Genomic DNA, 21401 nt, shown 5'->3' with positions numbered 1-21401 from the left:
ATAAAGTATTTAGTCTCTTATAAAGAGGAGCTAGCGGCGAGAATTCTCTTAAAGCTTCGGTATCTATAAGCCTTAGATATTTCTCTCCTATATAAATATTATATAGCGTAACCTAAATCTACCCCTTAAAAATTTACCTTCTTCTAAGGACCGCTTAAGCTACCCTAAGCTACCTAAGTATACCGCCTAAGCTAACTTAAGCTGCCTTAAGTTACTAGTAGATAGTATATATAGACTATCGACTAAGCTATTTATAGACTAGCTCCTCTATATTTAAGATATAGATTTCCTTAATCGTTTTTCGCTACTTCTTTCGATATATAACCTTATCTACTTATATATATATATTAACCGTCTAACTATAAGGATAAGTATATATTAACTATACTTAAAGTTTCCTTACCCTACCGATATACTTCTTTTATCTATAAAAAACTAATTAGATTTCCTTCTTAAAAGGATTAAGAGCTTTTAGTCTATTAATTTAATACTAACTACTTATTTACTTATCTTATAATAAGTAGCCTTTCTAGCTATAAAAGACCGGAGCTTATCCTATATATATTAACTTTACCTATATACTAAATTACTAATATATAATATAAGTTACCCCTATAAGCCTCGTTCCTCTCTTAGTAAAAAATATATATAGAAAAAAACGTAACCTAAAAACCTCTTAAGCTATTTTATATATAGCTATAACTGTCGCGAAGCGTGGCCTAATTTCGTAGTTCTTAGAGATATCCCTTAGTATAAGGGACCTAGGAAGCTAAAAAACAGGTTTTAAGGAAGGAGCTAAAAGGAGGTATAGAGAGGAGGGTAGGGGTATAAGGGGAAGTAGAAGTAGCGATAGCTTCCTATAGAGGTAGCGAGAGATAAGACGGATATGCCGGCAACGGCTAGAAAGGAGGAGAAAAACCAGCAAAAAGCTCGGTAGTTAAAGGGACATTAGTAGCTTCTTTAAGCAGGATCTTCTTTATTAATTAAGATGCTAGACGGGTATAAAGAGGGGCGTTAGATAGAGGAAAGAAGGATAATAAAGGCAATATAATAATTACTCCCCTACCGCAATTGCTGCTACCGTAAGAATCAAATCTCTCTGCCCTACCTATCCGACCCCTTACTTCTAATTTTACCTTCGTGCATTTTTTATATACTTCTTATATCTCTCTTTGCGAGAGTTATAAGCCCGGGAGGAATAGAATTCCTATACCTTCCGGCTACTGTAAAAGGCACCTTTCTTATATCCCTCGTAGCTTCCTTTTACCCCTCTTACTAGACAAGCCGATTTTTAACCGACTTTTCTGCCCCCCCTCTTTCGCAACGATAACGAAAACCGACTCCTCTGCCGTCCCTATAGTCCGTAGGACGATTCTTATAGAGCCCTAAGATTAGGATAAGTAGGTAAAGGAGCTACGGGCTCGTATAGATAGAACTATCTATAATTTAGTCTTCTCTAATAAGCAGGACCCTCTCGAGCCCCCTCTTCGTCCTAGAGCAATAGAATTTATAGAGGGAGCTTCCCTCTTCTCCGAGCTAGCCTCCGCATAGCAGAGAGCTTTTTCTACTACCCTAGGCGACTACGAGAGTTACCGAAAGGAATACCTTTACGAGACGAAGCTGCTAACTACTGCTCGTATAGCAATAACGGAATCCGTTAGTGCTATAAAGCTAATCTCTCTTCGAGAGGAAGAGACTCCTAGGCAGTGGCTTTTAAAGCTCGAGACCTCGATAGCTCCCTCGAGGGGCTATATAACTAACCGTATTAGGAAGACCTATACGGCCTACCTAGGAGCCTTTTCTACTAAGAACCTACTAGCTTCTTCGTGGCTAGCTAAGTAGGAAGAAATCCTCGAGGAAGCTAACTAATACTTCCTTATAGAAGCTCTTTCCGGCTAGTAGCTATAGGATATATCTCTGCTAATAAAGCCTATTAGTAACGGTTACTCGACTATCTTCCGAGAAGCTAGCCGGGAACTAGATAAAGAGGCTGCTAGAGTGCAACAATAAGCAGTCTTATTCCTTCGTGGCTAGCACTTAACCTAGACGGCTCGACCTGCTGCCCCTATAGCTGCTGCAGCCCCTGTTACTGCGGTTCCCGCTGCTGCTGCTGCGGCTGTTGCCCCTCCGGCTCTACCTCCCTTAAGAGCCTTAACACCGTCTTTAACGGCTGCCCCGGTCCTAGCCCCGGCTTCGTATCTTGCTCTGGGCCCGGCCCCGGCCCCGTCTATTAGAACGGCCCGACTAGTCCCTTAATAGACCTTTTAGTCCGTTAGTCGAAAAATTAGGGAACTAGTCGAAATCGAACCTCTTCGTTAAAATTAATAATAAGGGGTAAAAAGGGGGGGTTTTTAAGCAGACCTTCCGGATCGGGACGAGGATTCCTCGAAGAAATAGAAGACTAGACGACGAAACGGCTGCCTAGCCTATAAATCCCTAGGCTATCGATTATTATAATGCTAGTAGGTCTTCGAGGAAAACCGACCTAAAGGATTTAACCCTTTAAAGAGGCTATAAGAAACGATATAATAGTCTCTTAAGGAGGACCCCTCGTTATAGAAGAAAATAGATAAGATTCGGGTTACTAAGAAATAGCAACTAACGCCGCTGCCCTTATTCGAGCCGCAAATTTAAGGGAAAATCGTTAGTATAGCAAATCCGGCATTCGTCTTCCCTATAGATTAGCAAGACCAACCGTTAGGACCCTCCGACTATCCCCTACGAAAATTAGCTATCCTTAACTCTAATGCTTCCCTCGATATCTATAATATACTCTTACGATTCCGGTCCTTTAAGAAGGCACGAAGGGAATATCTTATTGCCGGGGAATTAACCGTACGGATAGAAGGATACGGAAGGGTGAATTTCACGATAAAATTACCTAACGGATCTATGCGAATTCTTTAAAGAAAAAGGGTAGCTTTTTACCCTCGATTTTTAACGAGCCTGATTTCCTTCCGCTTTCTTTAAGAGGAAGGAATCTTCTAGGATACGACGTCTAAGCCTACGAGGCTAGTCTAGAAGAATCAGACTATTAGGCTTATCGAGGAGAAATTCGGTTAATTCGTTCTCGAATTCTAACCTATTTATAGGAAGGAAACACTCGAGAAGTTAGCTTTCCCTGCTAGGAGGAATGGGTCTACTATAAAAGACCCTCTTCTAGCAGCCTAAGGAGACAGCATTCTTTACGCACGACTCGGTCACCGGGCCCCTAGCTTTATATAAGCTAGGCTAATAATAGGGCGTACGAATAAGGGCCTAAAGACCGTCGAATGCGAACACTACGGCTGAAAGACTAGGAGACGAATTTCTAGACGAACGCCTTTACGGCTAGACTAGCCGTATAAGGAAATTTAGGTCGACTAGACCGACGTCTCTAGGGATTAAGAAAGCTTCGTTAGGGTAATGTTTTTTATAGACGCCTTTTTAAGGATAGTTTTCCCCTATTTCTTACGGACCTACCTAAGTAAGTATAACTAGTCTGCCCTCTAGGACTTCGTTAACTAGATAAAATCCTACTTTAGGTACGAGGTAAAAGATAAGTCTAACGGGAGCTATTTACGAAGGATATCTTAAATTAGCTTCGAAAAGGGGCATTTACCCCTCCTATTAGCACCGAATACCTAGGCCTAGAACGGAGGGCAGAAAGATTAGGGGTGCTATAATAGAAAGGGCGTACGATAAGACTTGCTGCAAAGCTTCATACGACCTTTAGAGGGAAGTCGTTAAGACCGCCTATTACCTTCGGAACCGGACCCTAGGGACCCTAAGGACCCTAGGAACTAAAACTAAGGAATAGACTAGAAATTACCCTTAAGCTCTTTACGAAGAAGAGGGCCTCGCTAGCCTACCTTCGTGCCTATAGCTATAAGGCATACGCAATAACTGCCGATATATAGCTAAAAAGGAAGAAGAAAAGAAAGCTTAATCCTAGAGCCTTTATTAGTTACCTCGTTAGTTATAATTCTATAAATATCTTCTAGATCTAGATTCCTCTTCTACGGAAGGTTATTTCGGCTAGGGATATAATTTTCGACGAATCTAGCTTCTTCGACGGAAAGAGGGATTAATAGCCCCTCTTACTCTCTTAACGTTAGCTAATTTAGAAGATTTAAATCCCCCCTTCCTAATAGTCTTAAGAAGAGGTCCTAGACGAGGAAACGGAAGAAGAAACCGACGTCGAAGTAGTCGAAGATAACGCCGACTTCGAAGAAGAGGAAGCTACTATATTAGATAATCTAGACGAAGAAGGAGACTATAGAAAAGCGGTAAAGCTAGAATACGCCTACCTACCTACGCCTCCTCCTACGTAAGAAGAAGATCTAAAAGTAGCTTTTTTAGTTAGTCTTCCCGTCTCGACCCCTAAGGGGGTAGGAAAGGCACCTCTCTTAAAGGATTACCCGGCTGCCTTTATATCCCTACTTCGAGAAGCAAAGGAAGGTATAGGGCCCGATATAGATACTAAAGAAGACTAACCTCTCCCCTATTTTAATCGTTTTTCCGACTTCTACCTAACGCTAATAGAAGACGGTTCCTACGGAGCGCTTATAGCAGGCCGGCTTTTTAAGCCACAGCTATCAGCAAGGAAGGTATATAAAAGAGACCTCCCGGACCTACCAGCAAACTAAAAGCAGCTAGAAAAACACCCTTTAAGAGACTAGTTTTTCTAAGCCTAGAGAGACTACCTAGCCTTATACGAAGAGATAGGGTCTTTCGAAGAGGTCCTTAAGGAAAAAGCAAGAGGAAAATAGGTCCTTAGCTATAAGTAGGTCTTTATCTATAAGACTAATAAACACAGCTTCCTTTAGAAGTATAAAGCCCGGCTAGTTATCTGCGGGAATTAATAGGAAAAAGGGGATCTACCTACTAGGGCAACCACCCTAGTAGGGATATCTTTTCGGACCCTTATAGCTATAGTAGTAGAATTCGACCTCGAACTTAATTAGATAGATATAGTCAACGCCTTTATTAACTGCCTACTCGAGGAAGAAGAAGTTATCTATATACGACTTCCTCTTAGTTTCTAATAACTAGGAAAGGTTCTATAGCTTAGGAAAGCTCTATACGGACTACGAAGATCACCCCTTCTTTAGCAACAGTATTTAATAGGTTCCCTCGAAGCCCTAGGCTTTAAGAAAGTCCCTTAGGAACCGTATATAATATAGAAGGGTAAAATCACGGTCTTCTTCTACGTCGACGATATTATCTAGGCCTACCTAAAAGAGGAAGAGGCTGCTGCTAGGGAGGCTATACGAGGCCTGCAATAAAGGTATAAGATAACTAGGCTAAGGGAGCTAAAGCGGTTCCTAGGGATACGAATCCTTCGGAATAGGTCCTAACGGACTATCTAGCTTACCTAAGACGCCTATATCGATAAGGTCGCTTATAAATTCCTCCCTAATTCCCTCGATAAGAAGCTTCCCTCTACGCCTATATTAGACGAAGAGCTTTTACCTAATCCGTCCTTTTAAGCTAGGGAGTAAGAAACACTAATATTAATAGAAGGTAGGCTCCTGCTTTTTAGCTATTTCTACTAGACCGGATATCTCTTTTACGGTCTCCCGGCTAGCTAGGCATAACTAGGATCCTAGCCCTAGGCATTGAAGTAGCAGATAGAGCTATCTTTATCTCTATTTAACGAGATTATATAGTCTACGCCTAGGAGGGTAGGGAAGGAAATCAGCTACTAAAATCTTTCTTTATTCGAGCGATTCGTCCTTTACGGACAATTCCTTAGATAGAAAGAGCTTATAGGGGTATATTATATCCCTTTTTAGAGGAACTATTGCTTAGAGAGCTTCGAAGTAAGCTACCGTTACTATATTAACGGAGAGCAGAGCTACTAGCTCTTTTAGAAGCGTTAAAAGAAGCGATTTTCCTAGCGGCTGCTAATATCTTTACGACTATAAATTCCGTCCCCGTTAGCTATAGAATGCGATAATACGCAGACTATACGAATTCTTACGGAGGAAAATAGTAAGCTATCGACCTAGCTACGGTATATCGATATCTACTAGCATTAGTTACGCTAAGAGGTCTAAAGGGGACTAATTTCCGTCCGTTAGGTTCTAACGGCATTAATAAAAGCCGACGGTCTTACGAAGCCCTTGCCGAAGTAGAAGCTAGCTGTCTTTTTATAGTAAATTAGGCTAGAAGACGTTCGAGAAAAGCTATCCTTAGAAGCCCGCCTTAAGAGTCTACGAGAGGAGCTAATAGTATATAGGAGGAAGGAGACGTCTATAGCCGAAGAGAGGAATTAGGACTTATCCTAGAGGAGGGCCTAGCTTAGTAGGACTTATTCTTCTTAAGGCCCCTTTAGGGACTTATCCTTAGAAAGCCCCCTTTCTTATAAGACTTAATTTCCTCCTTAAGGCCCCTTTTTCTAAAGTAGGTCTAAAAGAGCCCGGGGCTAAAACCCGGATTTCTCGAGTAGGGGATAAGTATAGACTAAGACCTCCTCTATACGCTTACTGGCCTATTTATTTTTTACCCTTTCTATAAGGGCAGGCTATAGCTAAGGGGGTATGTCATGAAGCGGCTAATTTCGTAGTTCTCGGAGATATCCCTTAGCACGAGGGACCTAGGAAGCTAAAAATAGGTTTTAAGGAAGGAGCTAAAAGGAGGTGCAGAGAGGAGGGTAGGGGTATAAGGGGAAGCAGAAGTGGCGATAGCTTCCTATAGAGGTGGCGAGAGATAAGACGGATATGCCGGCAACGGCTAGAAAGGAGGAGAAAAACCGGCAAAAAGCTCGGTAGTTAAAGGGATATTAGTAGCTTCTTTAAGTAGGATCTTCTTTGTTAATTAAGATGCTAGACGGGTATAAAGAGGGGCGTTAGATAGAGGAAAGAAGGACAATAAAGGCAATATAATAATCACTCCCCTGCCGCAATTTCTGCTGCCGTAAGAATTAAATCTCTCTGCCCTACCTATCCGACCCCTTACTTCTAATTTTACCTTCGTGTATTTTTTATGCACTTCTCGTATCTCTCTTTACGAGAATAACTCTATATATAAAGTATAGTAGTTACCGCCGCTAGGCGATAGTAAGGGTTATAAGTATCGAACCCGCGATTTCCCCGCTAGGTAGCTAGTATAGTAAGGCCTACTTAGGATAGCCTAGCACTAAGTAGTCGTCTTACTACTAGACTAGCCGACCCCCTATAGTAGTATATTAGTCTATCGGAAAATTATATATACTACTTAACTTAGTAATATCTTAAAGGCTGCTTAAAATTATATAGACTTATTACCGCTAGCTAATAAAAAGGTTTCTATTAGCTTCTCTTATATAGCGTCTAATAGGTTATAGTAATACTAAACTAATTATACCTTTAATTTAGAGTTAATAATATTCTAAGCTTTAGTTCTTATTAGTTAGAATCGTTTATAATAGGAAGAGCTTATTTATAAGCTTTAAATCGTAAAGTAGACGCTAGATAAGCTCTATAATCGGTAATATTATAAGGTATACGTAAACTTATTATATAAAGGCTCTACCTAGCATTAAAATTCTCCTTAACTAAAGTACTTATTTCTTTAAGAGCCGAATCCCTCCGCTTTATAATAGTATACTAACTTAAACGGGAATATATACTTTAATATAATAAGCTAGTTAGGATAATAAAGGGGGCACGTTAGCGACTATTAGCCCCCCCTTAAAGTCCGGAGTAAAGTTATATATTAACGACCTTAATATACTAGCTTACTATACCGTACCTACTATTATTTATCGAGCTATAGAGCTTTTACCTTTAATAATTAGATACTATAATCTTAGATATAGCTTAGTAGGCAGGGAGCTAGAAAAGCCTATATTATAAAAGAGTCTTTTTTTTCTATAACTTATATATATCTTAAGAGCACCGTTATAGGTCGGACGGTATTAGCGCCGCTAAAAAGTATTATTTTTAAGGGCTAGTATAAATAATAACCCTTACTATAGCTTAACGTCTTCGCTATAGTTAGTATATATATAATATATACCTAGAAGTAATATCGCTAAAATAGGCTAAAATAAGGGACGCTCTTTAGTAATATAAGTTTTAGTTTTAGGCTATTCTCTTATAGGCTACTCCGAGACCCTACGGCTCCTACCTTTCCGTCCCCCTCTTCTTTTCTCTAACTATACTTTAGAATACTTTAACGCTATCTCGGCTATAGCGCTATAATCGAGCTACTACCTTAAGATGCCTTATTCGCTATAATAACCTTTAATATTTTATCTATATAGCTAAGTAAGATAAAAACGCTATATATCTAAAAATACTAGAAATAGATAATAAGCTAATTTACCTAGGTATACGAAGCTGCCTATATAGGTTTATAGCGCCTATATCTATTACCGCTATAACTATAGGTAAAGATATTAGCTTAAAAGGTAGCTACGATTCGCTTCCTCGCTAAACTAATAATTCTCTCTACTAAGTAAATATAGCTTTAGGAACCCTAGGTAATATAGGCTTATCCCGCTACTATCGACGACGGAAACCGAAACCGAAATCACCCTATAGCTTAATAATTCCTTATAAGCTTCGAAATAAATATATTAAATTAGGCAAGGCAAAGACCTTAGAGGAAAAAAGGCAGCGGCCTATAGTTTTCGGGTTATTTAATAAAGTAAGCTAGTTCTATCGCTAGCTAGGCCGCGGAGTGCCTAACTCTTTAATAGACTTCCCTTTATCTATACTTATTGCCTATAATAAAATTATATACCGCTTATTATTTATAGGATTATAGTATAAGTAAGTATAGATAGAGGTATTATAACGTTTAGTTAAAAGATATAGTTCTAATTTAGAACCTAGTAAAATATAATAAATATCGTCTTCCTAACGGTAAATAGTTCTTTAATTAAACGGTAGGTTCTTATACTCTAGAGTATTATTGCCTTTTATAGGCTTAGGGAGTCTTATCTAGCGTTTAATATTATTATAAACTAGCGTAGGTACTAATCTAAGGAGATAAGATATATAACTACTTTTTAAAATACTATCTTTATTTAGAGCTAACTTTCTTTAGTCTAGATATAGTATACTACTTCTTAATTATACTTAAAGGTTCTAATATAGGTAAGGGCATAGGTATCTAAGCTATCGGTACTACTAACGCTTACCCTTCGGCTAGTATTATTAGCACCTATATTAGCTTAATCTAGCTAGCGTAAATACCTTTAAACTAAACTAAGTATAAAGGCTAAAGTACTTTAAAATGCTCCCCTAGAAAAGCACCTTAAACTACTAGTATTCTCTCTACCCTTCTCCCGCTATTTGCCCTCGTAACCCTATCTAAGTAAAAGAACTATAGCGTAGGTATAAAGAAAGAAAAGGGGATCCTACGATGCCTAAAGAGAGGGTATATATAAAACTAGCCGGGCGAGCGACTTAGATAATATTAGGAGGCATATACCGTATCTTCTTAAGCCTATATTAAAACCTACGAAAGGCCTCCTAGATATAGGGAAGGCACGATCGGGGTCTTGCCCTCGCTAGAGGCGGCCTACTTACGGAAGCGCTTGCTATTATACTAGGTAAAGGAGGTCTAGCGGTACCCGGAATAAATAACGCATTCCTCGCACGTTATTACCTTTATATGCTCGTCGGCCCTACGGGGCGCTAGAGGGTTATATAGTTTATCTCGTCCCCTTCTTCCTCGTCCTATGGTCGCGCTAAGGGACCTTAACCGAGTAGTAAGACGCCGCCCCCTTAAGGAGGTTAACCTTAGCCTTCTTATAGTTCCTAGCGGCTTTATCGATAGAGCCGCCGGGCACGACGCCGTCGAGGGGGTTATCGCCGATAACTAGGTCGGCGTCCGCACCCCTATTATCCGAGTCTTTAACGTTCTTACGCACGTCCTAGCACGAGGGCCCCGAGCGATTATCGCGGTCGAGGGGGAGAGACGGAGCGGCGAAAAGTTCGAAGCAGACAAAACAACGGTCACGCGAAACGCTATAGGGGCGAGCAATACGCTATTTAATTAGGTAGCGCCTCTTCGTGCCTTTGCTTTAGGGTGCTTCGAATGCTGCTCGAAAAAGCAGTAGGTGTCGCGAAGACCGTTGCGCTACGTAGGCAAAAGTAGAACGCGCTCCGATAAGAGCACTGCAATTAACATATATCTTTCTTCTTAATAGTAGGAAAAGCAATATACCTTATCGTAGTATCCTATTATAGTATCCTATATCTATAGTTGCGATGCGTATTCCTTCTATAGGACGATGGTAGGCAGCTATAGATAAATATTCGTAAAACCTATAAATAAACTGCCTATCCGAGTCTAGGCAGAAATAAATTAACGTATTATCGCTAGGATAGTATCGAAGTATTCTTAGGTATAGTTAGAGAGAAGAAAATAGAGAAAGGAAGGTAGGAGATAAGGGGTCTCTAAGTCGTCCGTAAGAAAATAACTAAGAGCTAAAACTTATACTGCTAGACAGCGTCCTCTTTAAGACTTACTTTAGCAACGCTACTTTTAGGTATATATACCTAAACACCTACAGCGATACTGCCCTAGCCGCGACGGGTAAATAGAGCTTTAAGGGCGGTCTATAGTGCATACTATAATTATATTAGAGGTATAGTAATTGCTTTATTATAGTTACACTAACTTAAGGATTCGCCCGAAGGCGGGGGTCACGTGCGAGACCCGGGGGGCCTCCGACCCTTATTAAGACGTTACCTATAGCTAGCTCTATATTGCTCCGAATACTACTATTAGTTTAGAGTTTATGCACGGCAGGTCCGTATGTATTAGCGCGTGCTATGGTGTCTATAGGAGTATCCTTGCAAATGCAGATCGTAGCTCAGCTACATTTTGCGCCTCTATATGCAAAGAGTCTATTAGTTTAGTAATACCGGCCCCTAAGTTATAGCTAGGATGTAAGGGAGTACTTACGAAATGCTACCTATAGTGCCACCCCTCTTCTTAAAATAGTTGCCTTACGTAAGGACATAGACGTTGTTATTCTTTAAGGAGCTACACCGGTAGCCGGAACCCTCTCCCGCTTTATACCTTCTTAAGATAGTTGCTATACTTAGCAACGGTTAAATATCAACGCCTCTATAAGTCGCCGCGCTATAGCTAAAATGCGCCTCTACTAGCTGCCCTATAGCTAGTAAGCACTCCTACCTTATAAGATAGATGCCTCTACTAGATAGCTGCATACCTAATAAGGACTAGGATATAATAGGTCTAAAGCATACTATAGTAGGATATCTATCGGAGGGATCGAAGCCCCTCGCGCCTAATAATGCTCCTCTATCGCTAGATAACGCCGGCCTACGCCGGCCCCTAGCAGACGGCACCGCCTCCTAAGGTTCTACCGACCGCTAGGGATAACCCGATACACCCACGAGCTTGAATCCGAGCTGCGACGATTACGTATATATCTCCCACGTAATATCGACGAATAAAAGATAATGCCTAATAGGCATCTATGCAGCGACCGTTAGTACTAGGGGGGTCTAAAAGTCGACCCCCCGCGCTTAAATATTAAGCACGGGGGGTGTATTAACTAGGAAAAGGGTCACTAACTAGGAAATAGAATATAGCTATATAAAAGTAGCCGCGTAATACTTATACATTTAGGTACTTTACTTTTAAAGTATAACTTTAATATAAGAATAAAGTCCTTATCTTCCTTCTAGGAAATTATATATTAATATACTAAACGCTATATATAGTATTACTACTACTATAACCTTTTTTAAAGTATAGCTATTATAATAGCGCTATAATTACTCTAGCTTTTCTTAGTATATCTTTTTTAAGCGTCGAACTACCTATAGTCGAGAGATAGATCGATATAGATACTAAGAACCTAAACTTTTCGCGGAATACTCCTAATAACCTCGAGACTTAAACTATCGCGGCGGCCGAACTATATTATAAAGGCTACTACCCTATAATTAAGGTAGTAGTAGCTTCTCTTAACGTGCCGTATAAACGAGTATAGTTACGTGCTCGAGGGCATTATCCGATCGCCGAGAATAGCGGTAATATTATGCTATTAAAACTAAAAGAAGAGGAGGAGGTATTATGCTAGGCGTATCGCCGGATCACTTAGGGGCATTATATATAACGGCGCTCGCTATAATAGCACGCTAACACTATTCTTAAAGCTCGAGGCAGCGAAGGCATAGTATTAGGATCGTGGGCATCGCGCTTTATGAGGCGCAATAAAGAGTATTTCCACCGCCGCAAGACAACAACGCGAGATGCGAAGCGTAAGGCGATGTAGGAGCGCGCCCGAATCGAAGCATTCTTTAGGGGCTGGGACAAGTTCGTCTCCGAGAACGGCGTATCACGAGAAAATGCGTGGAATTTCGACGAGACTAGCTTTATAGTCGGATATCTTTAGAAAGGCATATTTGTCTAGACTTTCAACGAGATCGAGAAGCCAGTCTTAACGGATTCTTATGATACTGTCTCTATGACCGCGATCGAGTTAATTTCTGCTACTAGGAAGAGCATTCCGTCGTTCCTGATCCTTCCGGGCGTCCGGATTCCCGTCCGCTAGATTAACAACGATCTCGACGGCGATATAGTTATCACCACAAGCCCTAAAGGCTATATCAATGATATCATTACAATCGAGTGGATCTGCAACTTTGAGCGTCACACGAGGCCGGCTGACCCTTACGAGAAGCGAGTCCTACTAATGGATGGCTGTAATAGTCACTTCACTAAGGAGATATCCCACTTTTGCTAGTGTCACAACATCGAGCTCTTCCCGATGCCTCCGCATCTTACATATTATCTTTAACCTCTCGACGTCGGCGTCTTCCGCTCATATAAGCACTGGCATCAGCAGGTCTTATATCACGAGATTGCTGACGGCGCTACTGACTTCTCTCGCGAAGAGAGATGCGAGAAGTGCATGTAAAATGCACAAAGGTAAAATTGGAAGTAAGGGGTCGGACAGGCAGGGCAGAGGGATTTGATTCTTATAGGAGCAGCAATAAAGGTAGGGGAGTGATTATTGTATTGCCTTAATTGTCCTTCTTTCCTCTATCCAACGCCCCTCTTTATACCTATCTAGCATCTTAATTAATAAAGAAGATCCTGCTTAAAGAAGCTACTAATGTCCTTTCGACTACCGAGCTTTTTACCGGTTTTTCCCCTCTTTTCTAGCCATTGCCGGCATATCCGTCTTATCTTTCGCTACCTCTATAGGAAGCTATCGCTACTTCTGCTTCCCCTTATACCCCTACCCTCCTTTCTATACCTCTTTTTAGCTCCTTCTTCCTTCTTCTATACTAGGTATTTTTAGCTTCCTAGGTCCCTCGTGCTAAGAGATATCTCCGAGAACTACGAAATTAGGCCACGCTTCGCGATACACCCCCTTAGCTATGGCCTGCCCCTTAAGGGCATAGCTAATACGGCTTCGGGCTAGTAAGCGTATAGAGGAGGTTCTTAGCTCTATACTTCTCCCTTTACTCGAGGAAATTAAGGGCCCTTTAGGTCCTAGGCTCTTTTAGACCTACGTTAAGGAATAAGGGCCTAAAGAGGGGAAAGTCTTATAAGAAAGGGGGCCTTCTTAGAAGGGAAAAACCTAATTAAAATAGGGGGCCCTCTAAAGGGAAAAACCTCTTCCTTTTCTTCGGCTATAGACGTTACCTTCTCGTACGGGCTATTAGCTCCTCTCGTAGACTCTTAAGGCGGGCCTCTAAGGATAGCTTTTCTCGAACGTCTTCTAGCCTAATTTACTATAAAAAGATAGCTAGCTTCTACTTCGGTAAGGGCTTCGTAAGGCCGTCGGCTTTTATCGATGCTATTAGAACCTAATAGACGGAAATAAGTCCCCTTTAGACTTCTTAGCGTAACTAATATTAGTAGATATCGATATACCGTAGCTAGGTTAATAACTTACTATTTTCCGTAAGAATTCGTATAGTCTACGTATTATCGTATTCTATAGCTAATAGGGTCGGAATTTATAGTCGTAGAGATATTAGTAGCCGGCTAAGGAAAATCGCTTCTTTTAACGCTTTTAAAAGAGCTAGTAGCTCTGCCTCTATACTAGAAGTCGTAACGGTAGCTTGCTTCGAAGCTCTCTAAGCAATAGTTCCTCTAAAAAGGGATATAATATACCCCTATAAGCTCTTTCTATCTAAGGAATTATCTATAAAGGACGAATCGCTCGAATAGAGGAAGATTTCGGCAGCTTATTTCCTTCCCTACCCTCTTAGGCGCAGACTATATAATCTCGTTAAATAGAGATAAAGGATAGCTCTATCTACTACTTCTTAATGCCTAGGGCTAGGATTCTAGTTATGCCTAGCTAGCCGGGAGACCGTAAAAGAGATATCCGGTCTAGTAGAAATAGCTAAAAAAAGCAGGGAGCCTACCTTCTATTAATATTAGTGTTTCTCTTGCTCCCTAGCTTAAAAGGATAGATTAGGTAAAAGCTCTTTATTTAATATAGGCGTAGAGGGAAGCTTCTTTTCGAGAGAATTAGGGAGGAATTTATAAGCGACCTTATCGATATAAGCGTCCTAGGTAAGCTAGATAGTCTATTAGGACCTATTCTAAAGGATTTATATCCCTAGGAACCACTTTAGCTCCCCTAGCCTAGTTATCTTATACCTTTATTATAGGCCTTATATAGCCTCCCTAGTAGTAGCCTCTTCCTCTTTCGGGTAGGCCTAGATAATATCGTCGACGTAGAAGAAGACCGTGATTTTACCCTTCTATATTATATACGGTTCCTAAGGGACTTTCTTATTGCCTAGGGCTTTAAATCTTTTAAATTAGCTAACGTTAAGAGAGTAAGAAGGGCTATTAATCCCTCTTTCCGTCGAAGAAGCTAGATTCGTCGAAAATTATATCTCTAGTCGAAATAACCTTCCTTAAAGAGGAATCTAAATCCGGAAGATATTCGTAGAATTATAACTAATAAGGTAACTAATAAAGGCTCTAGGATTAAGCTTTCTTTTTATCTTCCTTTTTAGCTATATATTAGCAGTTATTACGTATACCTTATAGCCGTAGGCATAAAGGTAGGCTAGCGAGGCCCTCTTCTTCGTAAAGAGCTTAAGAGGGGATTTCTAGTCTATTCCTTAGGTAGTCCCTCTAGGGGTCCGGTTCTAAAGGTAATAGGCGGTCTTAACGACTTCCCTTTAAAGGTCGTATAGAAGCCTTATAGTAAGTCTTATCGTATAGGCCCTTTCTATTATAGCACCCCCTAATCTTTCTACCCCTCCGTTCTAAGCCTAGGTATTCGGTGCTAACGGGAGGGGTAAAATGCCCCTTTTTTAAAGCTATTTTAAGATATCCTTCGTAAATAGCTCTCTATTAGACTATATCTTCTTTACCTCGTAGCCGAAGTAGGATTTTATCTAGTTAACGAAGTCCTAGAGGGCAAACTAGTTATACTTACTTAGGTAGGTCCGTAAGAAATAGGGGAAAACCATCCCTAAAAAAGCGTCTATAAAAAACATTACCCTAACAAAGCTTTCCTAGTCCCTAGAGACGTCGGTCTAATCGACCTAAATTTCCTTATATAGCTAGTCCGGCCGTAAAGGCGTTCGTCTAGAAATTCGTCTCTTAGTCTTCCCTTAGCTATAGTATTCGTATTCGACGGTCCTTAGTCCCCTTATTCGTACGCCCTATTATTAGCCTAGCTTATATAAAGCTAGGGGGTACGGGTAACTAAGTCGTGCGTGCTAAAGAATGCCGTCTCCTTAGGCTGCCGGAAGAGGGTCCTTTATAGTAGACTTATTCCTCCTAGTAGGGGAAGCTAACTTCTTAAGTAGTTCCTTCCTATAAATAGGTTAGAATTCGAGAATAAATTAACCGAATTTTTCCTCGATAAGCCTAATAGTCTAATATTTCTAGACTAGCCTTATAGGCTTAGACGTCGTATCTTAAAAGATTCCTTCCTTTTAAAGAAGGCGGAAGGAAATTAAGCTTATTAAAGATCGAGGGTAAAAAGCTACCCTTTTTCTTCGAAGAATTCGTATAGACCTATTAGGTAATTTTATCGTAATATTTACCCTTCTATATACCTTTATCCTTACGGTTAATTCCCCGGTAATAAGATATTCCCTCTATGCCTTTTTAAAGGACCGGAATTATAAGAGTATATTATAGATATCGAGGGAAGTACTAGAGTTATATTATAACCACGGCTACTAGGCCGCTAACGGTCGACCGCGTTAAGCACGTAATATAGTCTAACGGATAAATAGTCGGTATAACTATCTAATAGATATAAGATCGAGGGGATTATAGAGATCTAAGTAATCTAGGATTAATAGGATTACTACGCTCTATACGATCTAATATTAGGGATTATAGCTAGGTCTATAATCTAAGGATAGTCTTTATAGGTATATATAGCTACCTACTTTTACTCCTTTAGATAAATAGCTCTCTAGCTTTTAATATAGATCTTTATTACGATTCTATCTTTAATTCTAATTACCTAATTATAGTCTATAGTCTACGACCTCCGACTTATTACTAACGTAATATATATATTATTACTTAGACCACGCCTTATTATATCTACTAATATAAACCCCTTAATAGGTTTATCCCTTAGGAATAATATTAGTTATTATACGTTAAAAGCTCTTATTTAGTATAATACCGCGTTACTTTAAGCAATATCGTAACTATTAATATACCTATATAGTAAACTAGATTAACTAACTCTAGAGCTACTATATCGCCTTAGGATATAATACGCGAGATTATTACCCTTCGATATAAGGTATAGTTACTTAGGAACGGAGGAGGTAATAGATAAGTTAGGGACCTTAGAGAAGTAGTTAAACTAAAATAGCTAGGACTATTCGACGGTACTTATAGTATACTTCGAGACTTTCTTACCTAACTTAAGGCCTACTACTAGTTTTACCCTACTAAACTCTTAGACCTAGTCGAAAAGGTACTCTATATAAGAAATTATTTATCTAAAATAGCACTCGCTTAGTTTAGACCTATTATAAGGGACTTTCTTAATAACTAACTAGCGCGACGAGATAATAAGATAGATAAAGTTTTTGCTAGTTTTTAAGGATTTAAAGAAGCTATGATAAAAGTATTTAAAATAACCGATAAGGAATAAGAAGCTAAATAAAAACTCTAAGAACTCCGATAAAGGATCTTAGTATTAGATTATACTATAAAGTTCCGTTAAGTTACCTTAAAGCTTAATTAGGACGACGAATCCCTTATATTATAATTCTATAACGGGCTTAAAGAAGAAGTTAAGGACGAGCTCTATAAGGAAAATCGACCTAATAACCTCTCGGACTATATTACTATAGTAATATAAATCGACGATAGATAGTATACGCGATACTAAGAAAAGAAATAAGGAAGAGGAAACTAAAACCCTTCTTATAAGAATAACTTTAACTAACGCGCTAACTATAAAAAGAAGCGCGAAACTCCTATTACCTATGCCTATATAACTAACCTAGGTAAGATAGATCTAGATATAATATAGAAAAGTAAAGGAAAGTATTTTAACTATAGGAAACCTAGATACTACTTTAAAGAATATAGATAACCTTATAAGGAGAAGAAAACCTACTAGGTACTAGCCCTAGAAAGTAAGAAATACTTAAACGCTATTAATAGATAGGAACTAAAGTATAAACTCCTTAGTTAGACTATATACTATAACGATAAATATATAGTATACTTAAGCGATAAAAACAGTACTAAATAGTTCTTAAATCTATTAAAGAAAACCTTTATAATAATATAATAAAGGGATCCTAAAATATAGAAATAAGTTAAATTTATAGAACTAAAATACCCTTATCTTAAAGGAGTTTCTTAAGACTAGATTAAGAAGAACGGTAAATAATTCTAGGAAGATATATAAAATAAAAATCGATAATAATAATAGGCAGTCTATAAATAATATAATAAAGAAGATATAGATATAGCTCTTATACTTATAAAACTTAGATAATAACCTAAAGAGGAATAACGAAGTATCGATAATATAAGCTCTAAAGAATAAGAAATACTTAGAGAAATAAAAGATAAGAACGAACTTATACTACTACCCTCGCTACTAAGGGAGAATACTATAATTAGAGAATATACTCTATACTTTAAAGAATTTAAAGAAATACTTAAAATTAGAACCTAATAAACGCCTTAAATTCTTATAGAAAACTAATAAGCTATATTAATTTAATATTAACCGGTACTATATAAAGGAGACTATACTATAGCTATCGCTATAGTCGATACCTTTATAGCTTTATAACGAGAATAGTAACTATAAGGAGAATTTAAAAACGATCTATAAATACTACTTACTTATAAGTACTATAAGTATATTTTATAGATATTATACGTTTACCTAGATTATATAATATACTTCTAAATAAAGGCATAATATAATGCCTTCCAAGTTAGGTTTAAGGGATAAGTACTTTCGAAACCCTACTTAAGTATAGAACTAGACTATTAGAAAATCGATTAACGCTACTTAAACGACTAAGTTATATTATTAGAACCTAATTATAGTATACTACTTAAATACCGCGATAATTATAGTTTATTAACGAGATATCGTTTAAAAATATATAAAATCTATAAATATACTAAAATAAAAGAATAGTATAACGCTACTTACTCTAAGGTATCTAAACCCTTAATCTTCTAAAAACTTATATAATAAGTTAAATGTAACGAAGAAGATTATAACGAATATATATACCTAAACTATAGAGTTTATAAATATAAAAAAGTATAAGTATAGTATAAACGATATAATAGTATACTTAAAGATTATTAGTAATATATATAAAGGCTATAGGCTATATTCGACTAAGGGAAAATCGATATAAAAACACTATATATAAAATAGAAAGATATAAAACGAAAACTCGACCTTTAGTATAAAAATAAATAGAATTATAAAGTATAATACGTAATTAACTACGAAGTAGTATAATATAAACGATATAGCGTTAAGAAATAAGAAATCTTCGATTAGCTATAAGAAATTAGTCTCTTAAGCCCCGATATAATACTACGCGATAAAAATATAAAGAAACGATATTAATAATAAATCGAAGAAGAATACCTAAATAAAACGAATAAGGACTAGGTAAAAAATAAGGTACGCTATCTATAAAAGGGCTATAAACTAGCACGATATAATAAGATCTAAGGACCCTATATATAGTAATAGTAAGCTATAGTAACTAAATAGTATTAGATATCTAAATCGCGGGATATTATATACGTATACTTTTAGATTATAGCGCGATAGGTAATTACGTTTTACTTAAAGTCGTTAATCGTTACTAACTTATATAGAGATATAAGGAAGATCTATATAAACTTATAAATATTAAAGGAGAGGCCTTTAACTATAATAATAGAATTATTAATATAGAGATTAATTACCTTAATATTAATATCTAAGGCTACGACGAATAAGTTATCTTTAATATTATAGATATTAAAGAATACGACCTTATATTAAGGCTTTTATAGCTATAGGAGAGCAACCTACTAATTAACTAGAAAACTAGCTAGCTATATTAAAATAAAGATATAAGTTTCTAGGACTAGTAGATTTAGGAGAAAGTAAGATTTTACGATAATTTAGCTACTAAATAGGATAAAAGGGATAACCGTTTAAGTAAATTATTACGGGCTTTAGCGATATAAACGAAAATAGTAACTAAACCGGCGGATATAATAAAATCGACTAATAAGACCTACGTACTAACTAATATAGCTATATAACCTAGCATCCGATATAAATAGAATAAAAGATATAATATAAAGATCTAAAGAGTTATTATTACTTTAAGGAAAGACCTTAAATAAATTAATAAAGAGCTTAAGTTAAGAGAAACTAGCTCTTAAAAGAAAAAATAAAGCCTATAAGATAGAATAAAGAATATCCCCTAGGAATACCGGAAATATAATAAACTCTTTAAGGAAGAACTTAAGATAGGGTTACTTAAATATAGCTAATAAGACTATAAAATTTATCTTAAAGATAGAATAACGCCGACGTTTTATAAGATTTATAACTTAAACGAAAAGTAACTATAAACGCTAGGCGACTACCTTAACGAGAATCTATAAAAGGGATATATATAAACGTTAATATCTAAAGTAAGCTACCTAGTTATATTTATTTTAAAGAAAATAATAAGCTATAACTAGTTATCGACTATAAATACTTAAACGATATTATAATAAAAGACTAAATATTATTACTACTTATATTAGAACTATAATATCGACTATATAGTAAAATATAGTTTAAAGCCCTCGATCTTAAAGGCGCCTATAACTTAATATATATAAAAAAGGGATATAAATAGATAATAGCCTTTAAAACGAAATTTAGACTATTCGAATATCTAGTAATACTATTTAAACTTATAAATATACTCGCTACCTTCTAATAGATAATTAATAATATCCTATATAAATACTTAGATATCTTTATAGTAGTATACCTAGATAATATCCTAATCTTCTTTAATACCCTAGAAGAATATAAGGAATACGTTTATAAGGTACTCCGTATACTTTAGAATATAAAGCTACTAGTTAAACTAAAGAAAATTAAGTTCTATATATAGGAAGTAGACTTCCTTAGATATACGATCTTACTAAGAGAGATATAAATATAATAATATAAGATTAACTCGGTTAAAGAATAGCTAACGCTAAAGAACGTTAAAGATATATAAAGTTTCCTAGGATTTATAAATTACGACCGACGATTTATTAAAGATTTCGGAAAAATCGTAGTACTATTATACGACTTAACGAAGAAGGAAAAAGAATTTATATAGGACGATAAAGCTAATAAAGCTTTCGAATATATTAAAACTATAATTATATAAGAACTAGTTTTAACTACCTTTAATCTAAAATAATAAATCGAACTTAAAACTAATATATTAGACTTTACTTTAAGAGTATAAATTAGATAAAAGGATAATAAAGGAAGACTATAACTAATTATATTCTACTTAAAAAAGCTATATAGCGTAGAACTTAATTACCCTATCTATAATAAAGAATTCCTTATAATTATTTAAGCTTTTAAAGAATTTCGATACTACCTTCTCGGAAGTAAGTATAAAGTTAAGGTCTATATAGATTATAAGAATATCTTATATTTTATAATAACGCAATAGTTAAATAGACGATAGATCTAATAGGCCGAATACTTATTAGAATTCGACTACGAAATAATCTATAGAAAAGGAATAGAAAATAGTCGAGCTAATACCCTTAGTCGATAAAGCGACTATAATATAAGGGCACCTATAGTAAAAGGATAGCTCCTAAAAATCAACAAAAACGGGAACTACTAGTAACGATAGCTAAACGTAATATTTAAAGTATAACCTAATAAATCGACTTACTAAAAGATCTTAAAATAGATAAAAGGA

This window comes from Hirsutella rhossiliensis, assembly GCF_020360975.1.
Source record: "Hirsutella rhossiliensis strain HR02 chromosome Unknown scaffold00001, whole genome shotgun sequence".
In the NCBI taxonomy this organism is placed as follows: Eukaryota; Fungi; Ascomycota; class Sordariomycetes; order Hypocreales; family Ophiocordycipitaceae; genus Hirsutella; species Hirsutella rhossiliensis.
The sequence above is the reverse complement of the archived record's forward strand: the minus strand, read 5'-3'. Positions refer to the sequence as shown.